Source organism: Rhipicephalus microplus, chromosome 9 (assembly GCF_043290135.1).
Source record: "Rhipicephalus microplus isolate Deutch F79 chromosome 9, USDA_Rmic, whole genome shotgun sequence".
NCBI lineage: Eukaryota > Metazoa > Arthropoda > Arachnida > Ixodida > Ixodidae > Rhipicephalus > Rhipicephalus microplus.
Window position 1 is genome coordinate 118547161 of NC_134708.1, and position 19551 is coordinate 118566711.

At 41.5% G+C, this 19551-nt stretch overlaps 1 long non-coding RNA gene across 1 annotated transcript; it reads right to left on the bottom strand.

Moving 5' to 3' along the window:
* Positions 1–907: 907 nt before the first annotated feature.
* LOC142771449 (uncharacterized) lies at positions 908–18760 on the bottom strand. The gene is made up of 6 exons (XR_012885926.1): positions 18648–18760; positions 17422–17502; positions 16647–16715; positions 6625–6726; positions 2367–2470; positions 908–1039 (listed from the first exon to the last, which is right to left on the bottom strand). It is a non-coding gene; the product is annotated as an uncharacterized LOC142771449 (long non-coding RNA).
* Positions 18761–19551: the final 791 nt, after the last annotated feature.

Consider the following 19551-nt stretch of genomic DNA (forward strand, 5'->3'; position numbering starts at 1 on the left):
CGGACAGATGGACGTACAGACGGACGCACGGACGAACAGACAAAGGGACGGCCTCACGGAAAAACATATGGACACACTGACGGTTACACGAATAGATGGACACACGGACGAACGCATGGATGGATGAACGAACAGAATCACGGACGAACTGACGAACGCTTCGCCTCATCAATCATCATTCACTTCGTTGATATGCTGTGATTTTGTGTGTGTGTGTGTGTATGTGTGTTGCGCACACTGTTAAAAAATATCGTCAAAATGACGGGAAAATTTTGGCAGCTCTATTTCTAAGCGCTTCAACGTCAAAGTGACAGCAGGCCATCATTTTTAAATTACGGTGTAGTTGTTTTCATTTTGACGTCTCCCATGTTAATTTGAAATGCAACCTAGTCGTCAATTGGACAGCATGTTGTCATATAAAAATGACAGTGTTCTTGATCATTTTGACAGCTCGCCATGTCAATAAGAAATACAACCCAGTTGTCAATATGACAGCTTCACCGCTGATCTGACTGCACCAAGTCATTTTAAAATGACGATGTTCTCGGTCATTCAATCATTTTGGTGTCTCGCATGTCAATACAATATACGACCCAGTAGTCACTTCTGCAGTGCTGCGCAATCACATTAACTGCATGCAGTTAATTTCAGATGACGATGCTTTTTATTGTGGCACTTGGCGTGTTAATGTGAAATAAGAACACTGAATATGACAGAGTGATGCTCTGATGTCTGAATGCTTTCTTGTAAATTGCAAAAACGTTTCTGGGTTTGGCAGCCCAGTTTTATCAGATTATATGCCCGTTGGAATTCCTCATTTACTTGAATGTGTCAGTATGGTCCTCTAAAGTGTGTCTCACTTATAGCGGATTCTGCAAAAGATACTGCAATACAATTGGCACATGTACTTGCATATTTATTTGAAATACAGTCGCAGCATTAGGTCACCACCACAAAATGAAGGGCACTGCAGCACCTGTTATTTGAAATACGGTCGCAGCATTAGGTCACCACCATACAATGAAGGGCACTGCAGCACCTGAAAAACGAAATGTAATACGATGATTAATAAAAGCTTTACTACATACTTGTTGAGTTTGCACAAAATACACACTAAGTGCTTTATGTAAGTACAAATAATTGTACTTACATAAACACATAGGGAGCATAAGACATAAGGAACAACGCGATTGCCAATAGCGATCCACAGCTTGTAAGTTGTAGTTGCAGCTTATTTGAAGCAACTTGCGAAACTTGATTGTTAAAGCATTAGGAGCTAAACAAGCTAAACAGGGACATTAAACATGCTACATTTGAAGTATGACATTAAGACCCAGTGCTCATTCATATTCAATCACAAAGTTTGTGATTGACTCCGGCTTATAGATGCTGGTAAATCATTTAAATAAGCGCGGACAAAAAGGTGCTGATGTTGTCTAAATGTTCTCGCGTCCCTCCAGCTTGTACATGCTGCTAGGTCACATTGCTACTAGGTATAAACACGCGCAAGCACAGAGACCGGCAGAACACAACTTCAAGGACATTTGTAATTTCGTATAACTATTTTGTCAGCAACCAACGAAGGTCATTAGTAAATGCGCTGTTTAGCATAACTTTACTACGACTACCGCAACGTTAAGTTTATGACTAAACATGTACGAAAATAAGCGTTTTCGCCACTGTTTAGCCAACTGTACACATCGTTTCACGTTATATTCGTCTCAAAGTCGTTTTTTTACTATAGTACAACTTCGTGACAATTGGCTAATATAAACCATCACGTTTAACTAAATGCTACTTTTCTATAAAAAAATCACCAGTATGTACTATATTGTCCATTAAGGCAGCATAAAAAACCACGGAAGCGTAATAGTTTGTAACACTTATTTGAAGTAAAAACCATACCAACTTTCTACAGGAAATATTTTCTCCGAACCAAATTTAGAAAGAATAGCTTTTTATAACGCGTTTCAAGGTTTCTAGCTTTGCGGAAAAATTCACATGTGGGTTGAGGTTATGAAAAATTGTTTTCACAAGAAATGTTTGGGAGGAGGACTTCCTGCTTCATCTAGATTGTTCTCAATTTCATTCAAGCCAATCGCCGATGGTAAAGCCCCAAGGTTGGGCCAGTTGATGAGGACTGGCCGTATCGCAAAACAAGAATTTACAGTTTTTTGTGCCAAAAAACTGTGCCATTTGCTCCATGCTCTAAAGGTATTCACTACATATCAGAAAAACATATTTCCCTTCACTAGACGCACATTTCTCTGTATTTGCCATTCTGGCGCAATATTATTACAGATGAATAAAAACCTGATTGAAAGAAAGGGCTAACAGAATTAACGAGATTACAGTGACCAACTTACGACCTTAAAATCAGAGGGCTTTAATGAGGCTCAGCAGCGTTGGCACGATACCACAGTTGGGTTCTTTGCCTCGTCTTTTTGGTGGGTTTATCTGCCCGAAATACCTGGAATGAAATAGAGGACAACAGAATACATTTGCCTTAACTATGATTGCCATAAACTCTACCTCCAGATCTGTAAAGCTATGAACGTGTGAACTGCCTATGGCATGTAAAACAAAGTGTTCTCAAGCAAACGGACACCACACATTACCTTTCATCATAACCTGTTGCAAACAATGCTATCACATTGGCTGGCTTAAAGAGACTGACAACTAATTTTTAGGGCACAGATTTTCTTTTGCGCAACGAAAAGTTAACTTGTCAATGTCTAGCCACCGAATGGTTATGTTGAAAATGCCATGAAACATTTCTAATCAGAATTTTTTAATCTTCGGCGATTATGAATTATTATACACACTTTACAGCACATGCTGCAAGCAGTGACTGCGAGAGTGATTTGTGTTTGAGCGCGGCAGTTTACGCACGTGCCACGGCTCTACATGGGCCACTGAAAGCCGCGAAGGCAGCGCCGTTTCTCACCGTGCAACTCCTTTTACCTCGTACACAGTAAACATTTTTACACCAAGAAGGGTGTAAATGAGCTTGTCTCATGGACGACAGGCTAATGTTGTTAATTCAGCACCTTCCAAAAAGGGTGCTTTTTCATGTACCCTTACAATAGGGTGTACATGTAAAAATTTGTGGGGTGTTGCAAAAACACCCTTAAATAAGGGCGCCCTCAATGTCCTTCACTTTTTTAACACCCACTGAGGAGGGTGCGAGAAGGGTGCAGAAGGGTGTTGAGTGCCCATGGCAGGGGTGCCAGTGTTCTTTTAGGCTGCACTAATATATGTCAGCATGCACTGATTACACACTACTTGAAGAAAGTGGTCCTGATTATCAATGGTGCGCCACCTCTCGAACTCCATTCATTGCGTGTGGGCAAAAATATAAACACGTACAATCGTGTATGAACTTCTGCCGTATAGATATATACTTCTCAGTATATGCATAATGCATGTAACAGAAAACTAAGCCTTGCTGCCCTTGCATATTGCATATATTTAATAGGCAAATAAAACTTATAAACTTTTCTTCTGCCACACAACTTTGTCACCAGATGTGTAACATGTTCACGTATACGTACACTACACACGCAACACCTCAAATGTTTCATATAATTTCGAAGTTTCAATTTATTGACAATTCTTTGAAACATAGAATTACACTGGTTTCAGTTTAGTATACTGCTTCAAGTACATAGAGACTATAAATGAAATACACGATATTATATCGCTATACTTTTTTCAAGTATCTAAAATCCCTGTGGTTTCCAGTTTAATACTCCTTCATGTACACAATCGCTTAGTAGGAATGAAATATTGACTTATATTTCTTTTCAATATATACAATCACCAGAATTTCACTATATAGGCCTTGATGTACACAATCGTTCCCAAGAAGTGATGCACACGAAAATATATACCGATAGTGCTTTCAAATGTTTACAATCACAGTTGTTTAAGCTTTGTATTCCTTGATGTATAACAATTGGGTATGAGAAATGATGTACATGCAAACATATATGGGTTTTCCCATATATAATTTATTCGAACACTTAAAAAACCAATACAATGATCAGAAACAAGTTAAGCTAAAACGAACACAAAACTGAGACAGGAAACACAAAAAAACAAACGAGGTAATCCATAATTATGGCTAATGACACAGCCGGGTCATTTTATGCGAAATGTCTCAGTCATTTTGGTGACCATCTTAAGTGTATTCGAAAAACTCGTGCTGCATTGAAAATATTGAACTTCTGAAATATTTAGGAGAGGAAAAATATTTGGTCACGTGGCTGCCTTCTGAACTTCCTGGAATGCCGTCTAGGTGTTGTATGTGAAAAATTTTATTTTAAAAGCGTCGCTCCTTCTTTCTATATGAAACTCAATCTACGTGTTAAGTAACAAGAGTTTAATTTGGGTGAGTTGGTTCATCGCAGTTCTGTGCTAATGACAGCGCGACGACTTCAGGAAGAGACAGAAAAGACGGTAAAGAGCACCGACTTTCAACTGAATTTAATCAATGTGTTACGAGCACATTTATACGGAGTACAAGAACAGTGCTCATGCACGATGACACGTGTGACCACTACAAAATAATCTTAACTGAGAAAAGAATACTCCCACTCGGAAAGAATAAGTGAACGTGCAGTGATGCACTGATCATTGGTCTTCCTGATAAAAAATACTTCTACAAACTTTAAATTGGCATTAGGTAAACCTATTCTCGCGACGAATGGTGCAAGATTGACAATTCCCGTTGCTGTTTAGTACACACACTTTTGAAAGCTTGCGAGGGTTGGAAAACAACATGTCAATATTATATCTGCTGGCTATATTTTTAAATGTGAAACACGTTATGTGGTATAACATGCAAAAATTTTGGTCATTCTATTTTTTTGTTGGTCCTGTCTTCTTTAACTTTAATTTCTGCAGGAGGTTTTCACAAACGGGTGTGATAATTCTGTTGGAGTATCCAGCATCTTTTGTCTTTTAATCTTGTTTTTAAGCCTAACCTCACCCTTGTGCTAACATGACTTCTGAAGGGTGGCCTGAGTACATGTGGTGTCGATTCCTCTGTTTACAAAGTTTGAATGCCTACTGCCAAAAGGCAGAACATTCTTAGCACTCCTGGGCTGATAGCACCAGCCAATACCCCAACAGCATCATCACACTCGTTTGCGAAACCCTCCAGTAGAAAGTAAAGTTAATGGAAACAGGACCAAAAGAGAAACAGAATGACCAATGACCTTGGCATGTTACACGGTACTACGTACATAAGGTGTCTCACAATTTAAGGAAAAGAGCCAGCAGACATGATATTGTTGTTTTCCACCCCTTGCAAGCTTTCAAAACTGCATGTACTTACAGCAACAGGAATAGTCAATCTTGCACCATTCGTTCCTAGAATAGGTTTATTGAATGCCAATCTAATGTGTATGAGATACCACTAACATGTGGAAAAATGAACGTAGGACAAACTGGGAAATGCTTCACTCATTGAGCAAGACAGCATGCTTTATATGTTAAGAAGGACTATAGTAGTCTCATGGCTGGACACCGTAAAGAATCTAATAGCAGTCCTAGGTTTCATGAAACACGGTTTTTGAAAAAAACAAGCAGAAAAAAATGAGAGATTTTAGAACTTTTTTATCGGGAAGGCCAAAGATCAATGCATAAGTACGCCTTCACTTATGTTTTCCGAAAGAGAGTATTCTTTTCTCGGTTAAAATTATTTTCCAATAGTCACGTATGTGTTGTTGCAGATGGGCCCTGTTCTTGAGCTCAGTATAAAAAAAACGGTCGTAGCACCTTCAATAAAATTCAGTTTACAGCACTCTTTCCTGTCTTTTTTGATAATATTTTTATTATAAAAATAAATTCATTTTTTTACACTTTAGGTATGGTGATGAGTTTTTTTTTGTATCACAACATGGAGCAAATTGCATCTCAATACGTACAAAAATCACGATTTTGTGAAATTCGAGATATTTTCTCGTATATTTCAGCAGCTTGAGAGGTCTAAAAATATTTTTTTCCTCAAAATATTATTTCTGTGGAGCTAGTATTCACTGCACAGATATTCATACGAAACGCAATATTGCAATAAAAAATGCAAACATAACACATTTTGGTTGGATTCTTGGAAGCGAATGTGGCAAAAAATTGCACTAATGTTATTGAGCTTCTAATACCTTACACAAGGACATTTACTTAAAATGTAGACCGAATTTGCTTTAGAAGAAATAAGCGGTAGTTTTAAAATGAAATTTTCTTCAAACAGCGCCCAGACGGCATTATGCCAAGAAGTTCAGAAGCCAGCCACATGAACAAAACTTTTTTGGTGAAATATTCTAGCAGTTCACTGTTTTCAACGAAGTAAGTCAGCTATATTTAAGCAAAATAACTTACACAAATAACAAGATTTGTTCATCTACCATGATCACACTAGAAAAGTTGTTCAGGCATTGTGACACTGAAATTTTCAGCGCCGCACTGCCTTAACAACTTCTTCGATAAACTCCAAACTCACGCCGAGAAAAAGCCGCCCTATCACGCTGGTTGTTAAAGGTCTTGCGGCTGTAAACATTGTTGAAAATAAAAAAAAAATCAACTCATCACTGCTGTCTATTCTTCTTCGTCATTACTGACACGAAAGATTTTTCAGTCATCCACGTGGACGTTCAGGAACTAGGCTTGCTCTAGGCTGTGGTCGGGGTTGACTACGCAATGCGTAAGCTGCACCCTCTCGTCCTGTAATAAAAAATATGATTTCTCATAAAATGGTGTTCGTGCTGTTTCGGCAGCACCATATATAAAGAATGTGTAGTGTGTATCCTTCGAAATGACGTGTAATTGGCATTACACTGAAGTTGAAGCATACAACCCATACATTCTAATAATTTCGTATGATAAAAGTAAGATAGTTTTCCAGCTAATCACTGCAATTCTGAATGCCTCAATAAGGGCATCAAATTGAACAATTTTCTCGTTCTTTCTACCCTCACAAGGAGCTCCGTCCACGGCATCTAATGCAAATTTGACGCTGTGCTTCCTATTTGCCTGCTTTCTAGACGTATGGCTGCGAACATGTCTTTTGTGCGCCTAATCTAGCACAGAAATTTGTCATCTGTAATTCAATCACCTTAATTCATTGTTTTAATAAAAGGTGTGATAGCTCGTCCACTCGTTAAAGAGTTGCGCGCCTGCAATAGGCATTGCCTAGAAAGTATGAAAGTATTTCTTTTTAAAAAATTCTTCAAAGCTTGCCTTCAGAAAAAGCGTCTGGCCTATTTTGACAACCAAGCCCATCCTCTGATGGCAATCAGGGGCACGCTATCAGCGATTATTGACCACGGGATTTACAAACGTAACCCGTGTCTAAATACTCAGTTAAACACAATAAAGCAAGTAGGAGCGCTCAAACGACGCCAACGCACGCGGACGCTGTCTACGTTGCAGCAGCCATGGCTTATGTTTGAGCTACCGCACATATCTCCCACAGTCACGTATACTCTCTCAATTGTGTTATAACGCCGAACGTTATCGCAGATGAAAGCAAAGCACGAAAACAGAAAACAGAAACGAGGGAAAACAACGCACGGCGATGGCCAAAATAACGCGCCTTTGGAAGTCTGTTAACTCTTTCCCTTTTGTTGGTGACACGTGTAATAAATAGCTTAAAAGGCCGAGGTGCACGTGCTGGCAGCATCGCGGCATATCAGCACCTCCAACTATACCGTCTTTGGCAAAAAAAAGCCATTTCGTACAGTGTGCCTCTGTACATAAATTTGTCTTTTTTTTCTTTTTTTACGCTTACACCTACAGAAGCACGTTGCACATTTGAGTAATAATAGAAAAGTTATTACGAAGTAGCCTAAAGCGCATCTTGAAACAATATCAATCACTTTGAGCAGTGTAGAGACAATGTGCGATCAGCAACTAATCGCGCCCTTGTTAAGTGATTACATCACTCACTGTATGAGTGATGCAGGCACTTACACAACATGGTGCATAGTAGTGTGAACTTGTTAAGTGACACGTTTATTCGGGCATCTGCAACAGGCCCGCGAACGTATGCTGTCGTAAAAGGCTGGCAGCCTACTTCAAAAGAGCTGCTGCAGGCGCCCAGCTAGCGCTGTATGATTGCTACCTACGAAAACAGTACACTCACCGTTAACAGGCCCACGTTATCCGTGTCTGCCGCCCCATAAATATCTCTTAATTCGAGAGTCATTTCGAACACGGTGTCATGCGTGACCACCATTTAAGATGCACTTGTTCGCTAGAACTTACACAGCGACCAAGACCCCAGACCAACGCTACGCATTTGAAAGACGGATGAGACAGAGAGAGCAACGTTAAGAGACAGAAGGAGAAGGTACTGGCGGCGGCACCGCAGCTGTCGACGCAGGTGTTTGGAGACGCAAATATTTGCTTATCTACACCGCCGTTAAGGGGGCAATGCTGGCCCGGGTGAGCGGGGTGAGTGGGAAACTCGCCAAGAGGGCGCCGAAAGGAAACGCTCTGGCGCATACGGCGGGCGGTGGTTTGACAAAAAGTCAATCGAATTGCGCTTCAAGAATGACTCCTTGAAATGGAAACTCTCCTTCCACCCAGCCGCACAGCGGCGCAGGTTATTTACCAGCCTCGGGTTCTTTGAGTATTTTCACTGAATGCCACTGCAGTCGGTGAAAAATAGTGAAGCAAAATTGCGGAAAAGAGAACACCCTGGAATGACCGGAAACAATAATTACTTCGTCCTCGGTGGCATTAGCGGGAAAGCATCGCTACACCTTTTTTCATAGGAATTTCTTTTCGCATTGTCCGTGCCTGGTGAATCCGCATGTGGTGCCGCAAACACTGAATGCGTAGTCGAAGCTGGAACAAATTAATTCACAGTCGCGGATGTTTAGAAAGCTTCTCACGCACCACAAAATGTGCCGAGGATGTTATAACAAACTTCTTGCTGACAACATGATCAGCACATAATTCCATATGGTTGCCCTATGAGCTAGCTAAGCACCTGTAGCAAAGGCAGGGCACGTTCTTGTTAAATGTTGTTAATATAAACAATGGTTGTGCATAAGTGCAGTGACAGTTTTCCGTGTGAATTGGTCATAGCCCACATTTTCGAGCGTAGAAGCGCTTCAACGTACCTAATCAGCTACCACAGCAAGTTCGTAAGCAATGATGAGGTACGAGAATGTGCAGCTGTTTTCCATGCACTGAATAGTCCGTGTACAGTGCGCTGACCACAGCCATTCATTAAGCCACCTTCCATGTAGACTCCCAGTCTGAACAGGTGTGGAACCTTAAACATTAAGAAGCAGTGCCCCCCCCCCCCCTCGCACACACACACACGCGCGAAATTCGAGGGCGCACGGGCTGATACACACGCATACTTATTCACAGGCGCACGCGCATACACTTATACACACATACGGCCACACACTCACGCGACCGTAAAAGCACGCATGCATGGGCGTACACATGTGCAGAGGCACGCTTAACACAAGCACGGACTCGCAAATGCACGCGCATGCACACATGCACGGGTGTACACACAATCGCGCTTACACACGAACACATGCGCAGGCTCACGCACACACATACATACTCGGGCGAACATTATGTTCATGTATTTAATCCATAGAAAACATGTAGCTTATAACCAACGCTAAGGAAAGCTTTCGTAACATGGATTGTAGTTAATTGCCATTCTGCATTCTGCTGTATTCGGAGAGCACCTTCACACTTTCTAAGTCTAGGCCGTCATTTAACGCAAGGTCCACATATTCGTGCAGTAGCTACGCTGCTCAGCCGCCAATCCGAAGGTCGCGGGTTCGATGCCGGCAGTGGCAGTCAAATTAAGACGGAGGCAAAAAGGTAGAATCCTGTGCCCTGTGCGATATCAGCGCTCAATAAAGAACAACAAATGGTCAAAATCTCTGGAGCTTTCCACTAAGACGACCCTCATAATCATATCGAGGTTTTTAAGACGTAAAATCCCAAATATTATATTTATTTTGCTGCATATTTCTTCTGACGAATTGTCACCTACACCCTTCTCAGTCACAAAAGCACCCTTAGAGCCTATTGTAGGGTGCTATCGAGGCAAGCACTCAAACAAAGGGGTGCTTTTTTTTCAATCGACCATTTATGTGTGTTAAAAGGTCTTGTAAAGAGTGCTTTCCCGTAAAAGCACCCTTTTTACACCTTTTTTGGTCTGAAATTAAGTGCAGAACAGAGCGGGGATAAATAATAATATACATACTATAACTTCGTGGATCAATTATGGCATGCATGACAGCATCAAACTACGTGACTACGTACAACACAGTGACCGACTTCATAATCCACATTCAAGGCTCTTCTGCTAGGCCACGCGACCTACCGGTTTTTGTTACTTTTAAGCACAATTTTAAAATATAAATCTTTCTCCCAATGCGAAAATGATCCTGGAATCTGTCACTATATTTCACGTTATTTTCCTTTCTACTAGGATGTAATCATACGTTCTGCCCAGTTTTCGGTCCCTTGCGAAGGTTCCATGTGGTTGTGCCCGAAATATGTTTTATGAACATAACAAGCACAAAATATGTTTATTGAGCGAGTCTAAGCGAGCTCTACCTTGCATTGCCGACCAATAGTCATATCTACTCGCCTATCGGAATAACTATCAGTCTTCTATCGGTTTACGTTTATACTCAAATTTATTCACACATCCCTCAAGGCACTAGCTTTCATGGTCCACCTCAGTGTTTATTGACAAGAGGTGTGATTGGGGGAGACGTAGAGGGGTGCCATAACCTCGCCCGAAAACTCTTTCACCGGAAGTTCTTGCTATAAATACCTCATATGAGTCGCACATTTCATAAAAAATGTCCTTAGTGGATTGCAGCCACTGATAGCTTGTTTTTGTAGGTACAAAGTCAAAAGGCATCTTGTAGAGCACCGATTTAGAGATGTTGACGTTAAAGAGTTCTTTACATTGCGATCGGAAAACTAATTTTACGCCAACGTACTCATGAGTCGACTCACTCAGACTAACTCAGACTCAGGTCAAGCCGTGAGTCTGAGTCAGTCCGGCTGAGTAATATGTTCCTGAGTTTGAGTCCGAGTCTGGTTCAGAAGGAGTTTAGTGAGTCTGAGTCTGAGTGAGTCTGGTTGAGGAAGGTTTGAGTGAGTGTGAGTCCGAGTGAGCTCTCAGAGCAAAATATCTTTCTTGAGTTAGTCTGAATGAGTCCCAATAATTTTGCCAACCTATGTTCACATGTATAACTATCTTGCGAAACAGTTTTGTGGGTTATTACTAAAGTAGTTAAATTTAAAAAAATCCACATTTATGTCAGTTCATTGTTACTACTACGTAAGCTACTTCCAAGCTTAACGCACGTAGTACTCTCACATCATTAAATGTTCAAGTAGGGGATAGAATCACTTTGTGACAATGTGATCACCAAATTTCTGGTGATGAGAAACCACTTGACAGGGAACGCTGCTGGAGGCAATGATTTGACACGAAGACTTTTCATCACTTTCTTTAAAGCGTTAGTTTCACAGGAACTCCCTGTTCAACAATTTCTCATCACTTCGAGCCTCCATCTTATCTTAACTTCTATCTTGTTAAGCAAACTTTAAGGAAGACAGCAACTGCAACTGAATCTATACAATTAGGGTACACCTTAAACGAAATGTGCTGCTATTCAATGTCACTGGTGAAACACTTAGAGAGATAAACATTTATGAATTATTCACTAATGAATGATATTCACTGGTGCTACCAAGATATGCCTGATGCTCTCAGATAACCCACTAGCCATACCAATGAATCAAAAAGAAAATGAGACTTCAAGAACATATTGCACTCCAAAACCAGATAAAAAACATTCTCTAGGACTGCCTACAGGTACGTTTCCTGTTGCCTGCAGTACTTGGTCACCACACTGACTTTAATTAACATTCAATACTTTACGGGTACTGGCTTTTTTCACTTAATGTCCAAACGTTTTCAAAAGGAGCTTTAATATTTTGCTTATTTGTCTCTGCAAGAACTACATATTTAGATGGCAGCTTGGAGGGTTTGCAATGTTGAAGGTGAAAAAGGTACCAAGCAGCAAGCCCGTGCCCTTCCCCATGCTGCTGGTACTGATAACCTCCACTCCGTCAACAGCAAGTACGACTTTGTTTATGTCGCTCATGCTGGAGCTTGCATGGAAGCAAAATTATTCCCGTTAAGAGTGATGCAACAACTTTAAGGACCACTGACACCGAAATTGAAAACCTCTCGTAATGACTCCTAATGAATGGCTGCTCCCTCATTATACATGGCAAAGAAACTCATTTGCGCCAGCGCAAGACAAATGTTTATTTATAAGCTTGTTTGTTACCAGTAGTGGCAGTTACGATTTCGAAGAGCACTTAGCAGTCACACAACATGCTCAACCTGCTCGTAAGCAAATACTACCACGTGACAGCAAATACCAATGACGTCACTGGCTACATTCTGCCATGTCAGAGCCTTGGAGCAGCCACAGCATTATATGCGCTGGACCATTTTTTATTTATTCATTTGTAAAGCAGCATGTCAAGAAGTGATGATAGAAGCAGTGACAGCAGAACATTGATGCGATCTTTGGATTGGACACAATGCCCATTTAAGTTGCACTTCACGGCAGTTTGCTGCTAAACGCTTGGCTGCTTTTATGCGGTAGCGATAATAACATGTACATGTAAGACACAAATGGCGCGATGCTACGCTTCACTGAATCGTACTTAGGTAGTGCAGCGCTCAGTTCTAAAGATATACAAATCCCTCGTACATACACAAACACTGCATAACACTAACGAAATCAACAAATCCTCACTGGACAGTTTCCTTATACTTAATTTCCTCCACTGTGGCTGCACTCCCTATTTCAGAGAAGTCATCATCGAAAATGTAGTGATGATTTGGGAAAACAAATGAGAAATAACCTATCTGATTAGTCAAAACACTCGTATGAAGCCATCCTATGGCCCGATTGATTGACCGATTTGTGGGGTTTAACGTCCCCAAACCACCATATGATTATGAGAGACGCCGTAGTGGAGGGCTCTGGAAATTTTGACCACCTGGGGTTCTTTAACGTGCACCCAAATCTGAGCACACGGGCCTACAACATTTCCGCCTCCATCGGAAATGCAGCCGCCGCAGCCGGGACTTGAACCCGCGACCTGCGGGTCAGCAGCCGAGTACCTTAGCCACTAGACCACCGCAGCGGGGCCGCCATCCTGTGACACGTGTACTCAAAAAGCTCACTTCCATAAATGTAAAGCTACCTTTCCTGCAATGCAGTTTTCTTAACTAGTGGCGGCTAGTCACTGCAAACAACGTCTTCAAGCGTAGTTTACTTGCGCTATGACACAGGAAAATGTACACTAAGCTCTTTCGACATAAACGCATGTAATAGACAAGCCCCAGCACGTACAACTAAGACCTAATCTCCACTTGAAGCATAATAGGTGCCGCCATTTGTTGGGCGAATATGCAGCACAAGGAACTGCACTTGCACAATGTGAAAAGAGTTCGTTGTCCTTGTCACTGTCAAAGGAAATGAACTGCCTATGCATGTGTCATGCAGGTGCAGTAGTAGTTGCCTAGTATTGTTTGCCATGTTCTACTTTCAGCAAATGAATGTGGATAGCAATGAATGCGGATATTCATTAGTCACAAAGCGTGCCACACGTTTGACTGCTGCCTTGCCTGGCGACGGGTATAACTTCGCAAGTGACGTCCCCAGCACCTTCACAATGTGGCGCCTCATCTGGGGCGTGGGCTTAGTCCATTTTCGCAATCCTTCCTAAGCTCTTGAGGAAGGTCAGTTCAAGTCTTCTGGAATTCATTTATGCACAGTTCCGAAACTGGGATTGATGCTGTGACGGGTCTTTCCACTGCAACAGATGTATTTTGCTGTACTGCACTTGTAACAGTGCTGTTTGAGGACTCACTACTTAAATTGGCCTTCACTCCAATAAGGAGTTTTCTGACATAAGGCATCTTGAGATGGGGTTTAAGGTCCTCTGCCTCGAGGTAAACTAGGTCTTTTGCATTTTAGTAGCCCTCAGAGTCTAGGTAGGTGGCAAGATTTGAGAGTTCCTCATCAGTTTTTCAGGCACCATTCTCCGTACCGCCGTAGTGATTGACTCCATTATCTGATAAAAAATACACATTGAAAGTGTGGCTTCATTTATTTGATACACAAACATTTTAACACAGCAGACACTCTTCACCTAATCAAAAAACTATTAACAAAGAGTCCAAGTATATGCTTTCACACATAAAACACACACAATGAATACACATAGTTCTTACACCCAATGAATATAGTCAACATCATGATTCAGAGTTTAAACGTTCTTACACCCGCAGACAAACAAATTCAAAGAACTTCTATGAACAAGCTGTTCATATGCTACACGCACTGGATCCTCACTGGAGAACGTGACTATCTTTAGCCCTCTTCCGCCCCATTTTTCTATTGTGCAATCTGTTTGTACGACAGAAATGTTTTTCCAACAGACACACAACCCGTTATTTTGACTCCTCTCAAGAAATTATGCTTGCTATACCGGATGACAGATCCAGCTTCATAAGTAGTACCATTCAAGGTAAGGCGACGGCTTAGTTGGGCTGACTCTGGCACTGCAGATTCCACTGCATGTACTATTTTGGCATCTATAATGTCTGACTAAAGTTAGAAACAGCTTTTTTGCACCAGATTGTCAGGCAATAAATTTCCCGCTCTGCAGTATGCCTGAAGCATTTCATGCTTCATTGACATCGTTAGAGTTAAGTTCTTGAAATTTCGAGAGCTTCGAATTATTCGTTTAAAGTAGAAATGCTTGCTCTCAAACTGCAGAGTTGCAGCGTGAGATAGCGGACCATAACGGTAGCAGAGCTTTGGGTAATGACAGAGAAAATTGTGTTTAGGCCTCAGTAGTACATGCGCAAAAATGCGAAGTCTTTCAGAGATGTAGTCATCGATCAGCACTCTGAGGTACGCTACCTGGGTAACTTAGAGTGTGGGAGAAAAAAAATAGGAGCAATCATTTTTAACATTAGATACAAGTTCCATGCCATCGTCACACTCAACTATCTTGTCATGGATGAGGACAGGGAGCAGTCAAATAAAGTAATACACCTCAACTGCCCGCCCACACACTTTGCAGGTTTTGTCATTCACAAGTGATGCTGGCCTGCTTGCTACAACACGATGACACCGAGATATATTTCTTATTCGTTCATTCAGCTACGCAACTGCGAACCGTTTTTTTCAAGAACGATGTGTTTACCAACTAATGTTAAGTAAAACGGAGCAATCCCTTCTAAAATGTCATGGGCAATGCATGGTGGTAGTACTGCTGTGACATGGAATGATTCCAAGGCGTTAAAAGCAGAGTTGACCTTAAGTCCCTTTGCCAAATCATACTGTCTCTGTTCGGCCGTGTTCACGTGATTCCTGTGCTTATCGCGTGAGCATCCTGATTCAATCAAGTGACGATTTCACTTGAACTCAACCTTTTTGATCTCACAATACCGACAAAAGTTCTGTGAAGTAGAAAAGTTTTCGGTAAAGCCACCAATTCCATGGCTTCCCAAACTATCCCCTAAAATGGAAACCAAGACATATTTGAAGTGTTCATTTCCCACATTGATGACAGTGCTTTCTAGATCTTTAAGCTCTTCGACAACTCTCTTCATAACAGCATGGTGGCTCAGCTTCACTAGTGTTGCCTCATAACCTACCATCACTAAATGGATGTTATGCACCTTAGTGTTAAAATGTGAAGGAAGATTCGCAACAGTATAATACAAGCCTATGAATTTGTGCTTTTTTCTAGCCAATCCAAGTGGATTTGAAACTTCAAATGCATCCTGGTACAGGAGCAGTTGAACAGCTGTAGTGTTCCGTTTCAAAAAGGAAGATTCCTTGCAAAGTGTACCATTACTAAAACTAGAAAGATACTCGCTATCGCAAATTTTGTTCTTGGTTAGCTCTTGCCACACCATGTCATCCAAAAAAATAGCTGTAAAAGATTGCCTTATTGGTACATAGTGACAGTTTTGTTCAATATTCAAGCTCATCTCAAGAGGCTCTATCATACTGAATTTTTTCTTATAGAAGTCCTGTCGCATATATTTGGTTCTCAGCACACCATCAACTGGATTGAATGGTGTTTCTTCATTACTGAGTGATGACAGGATTTTGGCAGCAATTTCTTCACCTATGTTGTGTTCTTCAAGTATCTTTCCAATTGCTTGAAGCCTGTGGTCTTGTGACTGGAACTCATGAAGTTGATTTCCTTACTGATAGTCTGTACCGAAGATGACCGTACAAGATGAAATGATTCTAACTTCATTAAAAATAGGGCAGCATTTCTTATCTTCCACGACTACACAACCAAGTTAGGAACACTTAGAGGTAATAATTCAACAGTGGCGCATGGCACGTCCCCACTGGCAAGTGTTTCAAGGTCACCTCTATCAAATTGTGCCTCACAGTGAGCCTGATAGCCACTACTGCCATGATGACGGCTCACATGTGATGTGAACGACTTCGCATTTGTGAACATCTTGCAGTTGATGAAACAACATGGCGTAGCAATGCCAGAGGAAATGTGTCGCTTACCTGTCGAGCAACATCTTGTCTCAAAAGGAAGTGGGCATTAGAGAACGTGTGAGGGCAGTTGAATGTTTCCTTCGGAAAAGTTGGAGGAGCAGTGTTGTGAGGTCCATGAATTCGTGAAACTTGGACGCGTAGTGCAATAAGTGTTCTAAAACACTTAAAACAGTGCTCATTCACACATGTTATGCTAACAATACAAACATGCCAATGGATTCTGTAATCTCTATATTCAGACAAATTTTGCACTGGAGTGGCAACAATAACAAATATACATGACTACACATGAATGTTTCCAGGATGATTGAACGCAGAAACAATACGTAGGCCAGCGCTTTCGTAAAGCTGTAGTTCAGCTGCATGCATTCTTTTTCTGCGCATTAGGTATTTGAGTTACTAGAACGAAATACAATACTAAGGACCTTAGTAAAAACCAGTAGATAATGAAGACAAAGAAGATATAGGGATGTTAACTGTTTTAGGAGTATTATGTTATTGTGATATAGATGAAAAGAAAGTAATGTGAACAGCAAGTTGTCTTTTCATCCACTTTGCTTTCTTTACATGTTCACTATGATACACCTAAAAGCAGTACAGTTTAAAGTCACCTGTACCTTCCTTGGCTTCATTATCTGTTGGTTTAATTTGAGGTATGTCAAAAAATATAGCTCTTAAAATTCTCTTCGTTCATTACTGAGGACCAATATCATCTTCATCAGTAATGCAGAAATAACGCAAGTGTATCAAAAACATGCACAAAAACATCATCCTAAGATATTACCTTGGTAATGAAGCAAGCTTCCTTGTTGCCGCAGCTGCACCTGCACTCACTCCGCTTCAAACTGATGCAGACAGCCTCCAACTTGTGATAATTGAAGCAAAGCAGTACATTACTTCGAATTAAGGCACGTTGTTACCCATGCAAAATAATTTGATAGATTTGATTACAACATTGATGAATTTGTTTTGTGTACCTTTCTCAACGCACATGCATTTAATGAGGCTTCAAACCTCCGTTCACCAGCTCCCCTGGTGATGACGTCAGTGCCATTTTAATGAATTTCGGTGCCTGAATATGCCAAATTTTTCGAAACCAAGATGACCCGCTCACCCCAATGTACATTGTTTTTTTCAACTTCAGAAAACTTGGTTTCTTGAGTTGATTGCTAATATTTTTCGCCACGGTTATTATACGACGTGCACTTTTCATGTTCAACTGTTTATTCCATCACACCCGATGGTAGAACTGTTTGCCGCATGGGTCACAAAGGAAAAACAGCAGAAGAACATTTTCGTCTCAACTCGGCTGAGAACGTCAAATTTATTCTAGACACATATACTGACGGAATGTACACAGTTACACTTCAACTTGTGATTACAGGAATGATAGAAAAACCATTGCACGAGGGCACCCTTCTGTAGACAGCAAATTGCCATGAACATTAATTGCTTATTTTATGCATAGTGTTCTTAGTTCTACTCAACGTGAGCCAACAAGCTTTGTGCGAGTAGCGGCTTTTATTTATTTTCACTGACAGCTCGCGCGAGAACGGTCGTCTTACGCCCGCATCGTTTCGATCGAATCCGTACTAATCAATGCAGCGCCTGCAAGTACAGTACATTCTACAGCACCCGCCGCGGCAGCAAGGCACATTTGAGATCTGCAGACAACATCAAACGAAGAACGTACTGCAATACGAGCATGACAGGCGCACGGCTGAAAGAAACGAGATACGCCAAGCCCGACTGGCCGAGGTACACGCCTAGTATACAAGCGCCACAGAGCCGTCAACTTCCAGTGCCTGGCCAGACTATCCGCTGCGACCAAATTTCCCCACTGAGTTCAGTGATGCTTCGTGTTCTTTCCTGACATCCCCGAAATCTCGATAATTAGGGCACAAGCCCTTTCGCGCCAGAATGGTACTACTTTCTGCAAACCTGGCGCGAGCACGGCTCGGCGCTAATCCCCGAATTTGGCAAGAATGAAAGCATGAAAAGAATACTCACCTTTCACAGGTGCATTAGCTTCGGGGCTGTGCTTTCTGTAACATGGTTTCCACGATGTGTCGCCTCCAAAACGCAAACCAATTCAATGAAGTGAGCACAACCGACAGGCGCGCGCGGTTTCTGCAATACAACGAAAAGACAGGCAAAAAAAACACGCGGTAGCAATGGCGGTGACGGCAGCTCGGGAAGAAGCCAGAGAGAGAGACGGCACGCCGACAACCAAAACATGTGTTGAGTGACGACCCGTGACGTATCCTGTACGGAAACCAACCAGAGCACCCGTGGGTTCTTGCTCACCTCCTCTTTGCTCTCTCTTCACTACTATTGACGGTGGTTTTGCTGTTTTCTCCATGTTACACCTGCTGGTTGTCAAAAATGATAAAGAAATGACCATCAAAATGACGAGTAGTTTTTACAGAGCATGCTTTTGCATAATATAATAGGAGAAAAAAAAGATTGCTGTACATTATAACCTTACCATTCGAATGTTATCTGCGAAATTTCACTCTCTCCAATGGTCATGAAGGGTTACCAAAATAAAGTGCATATTGATGATTAGTTGGACATACCACTAATTACAGGAGTTTGAACCCCTTCTAGAACACATTCTTCTGCTAAAACATTTACGTGAGAATCCATAAGTTGTTTGACGCTGTTTCCCGTCTTGCTTTCACCATCTTTGGGCTAGTGCCTAACTTATGGTATAGTGTTCTAGTTCACTATAATAATGGTAAACTATGCTCCCACGAAGTTTGTGCTTCAGGAAATTCACAGCCGCTCGCCTGTCCTAGCTCCCATAGAACCAGAGTTATTGGATGGCCGTCACCAGAACTGACGCACCTCCCTGTGTTTCTTTGTCTTCTTAGAAAATTTTGCTGCCAGTCGTTTTTGGGATGCGATCAAA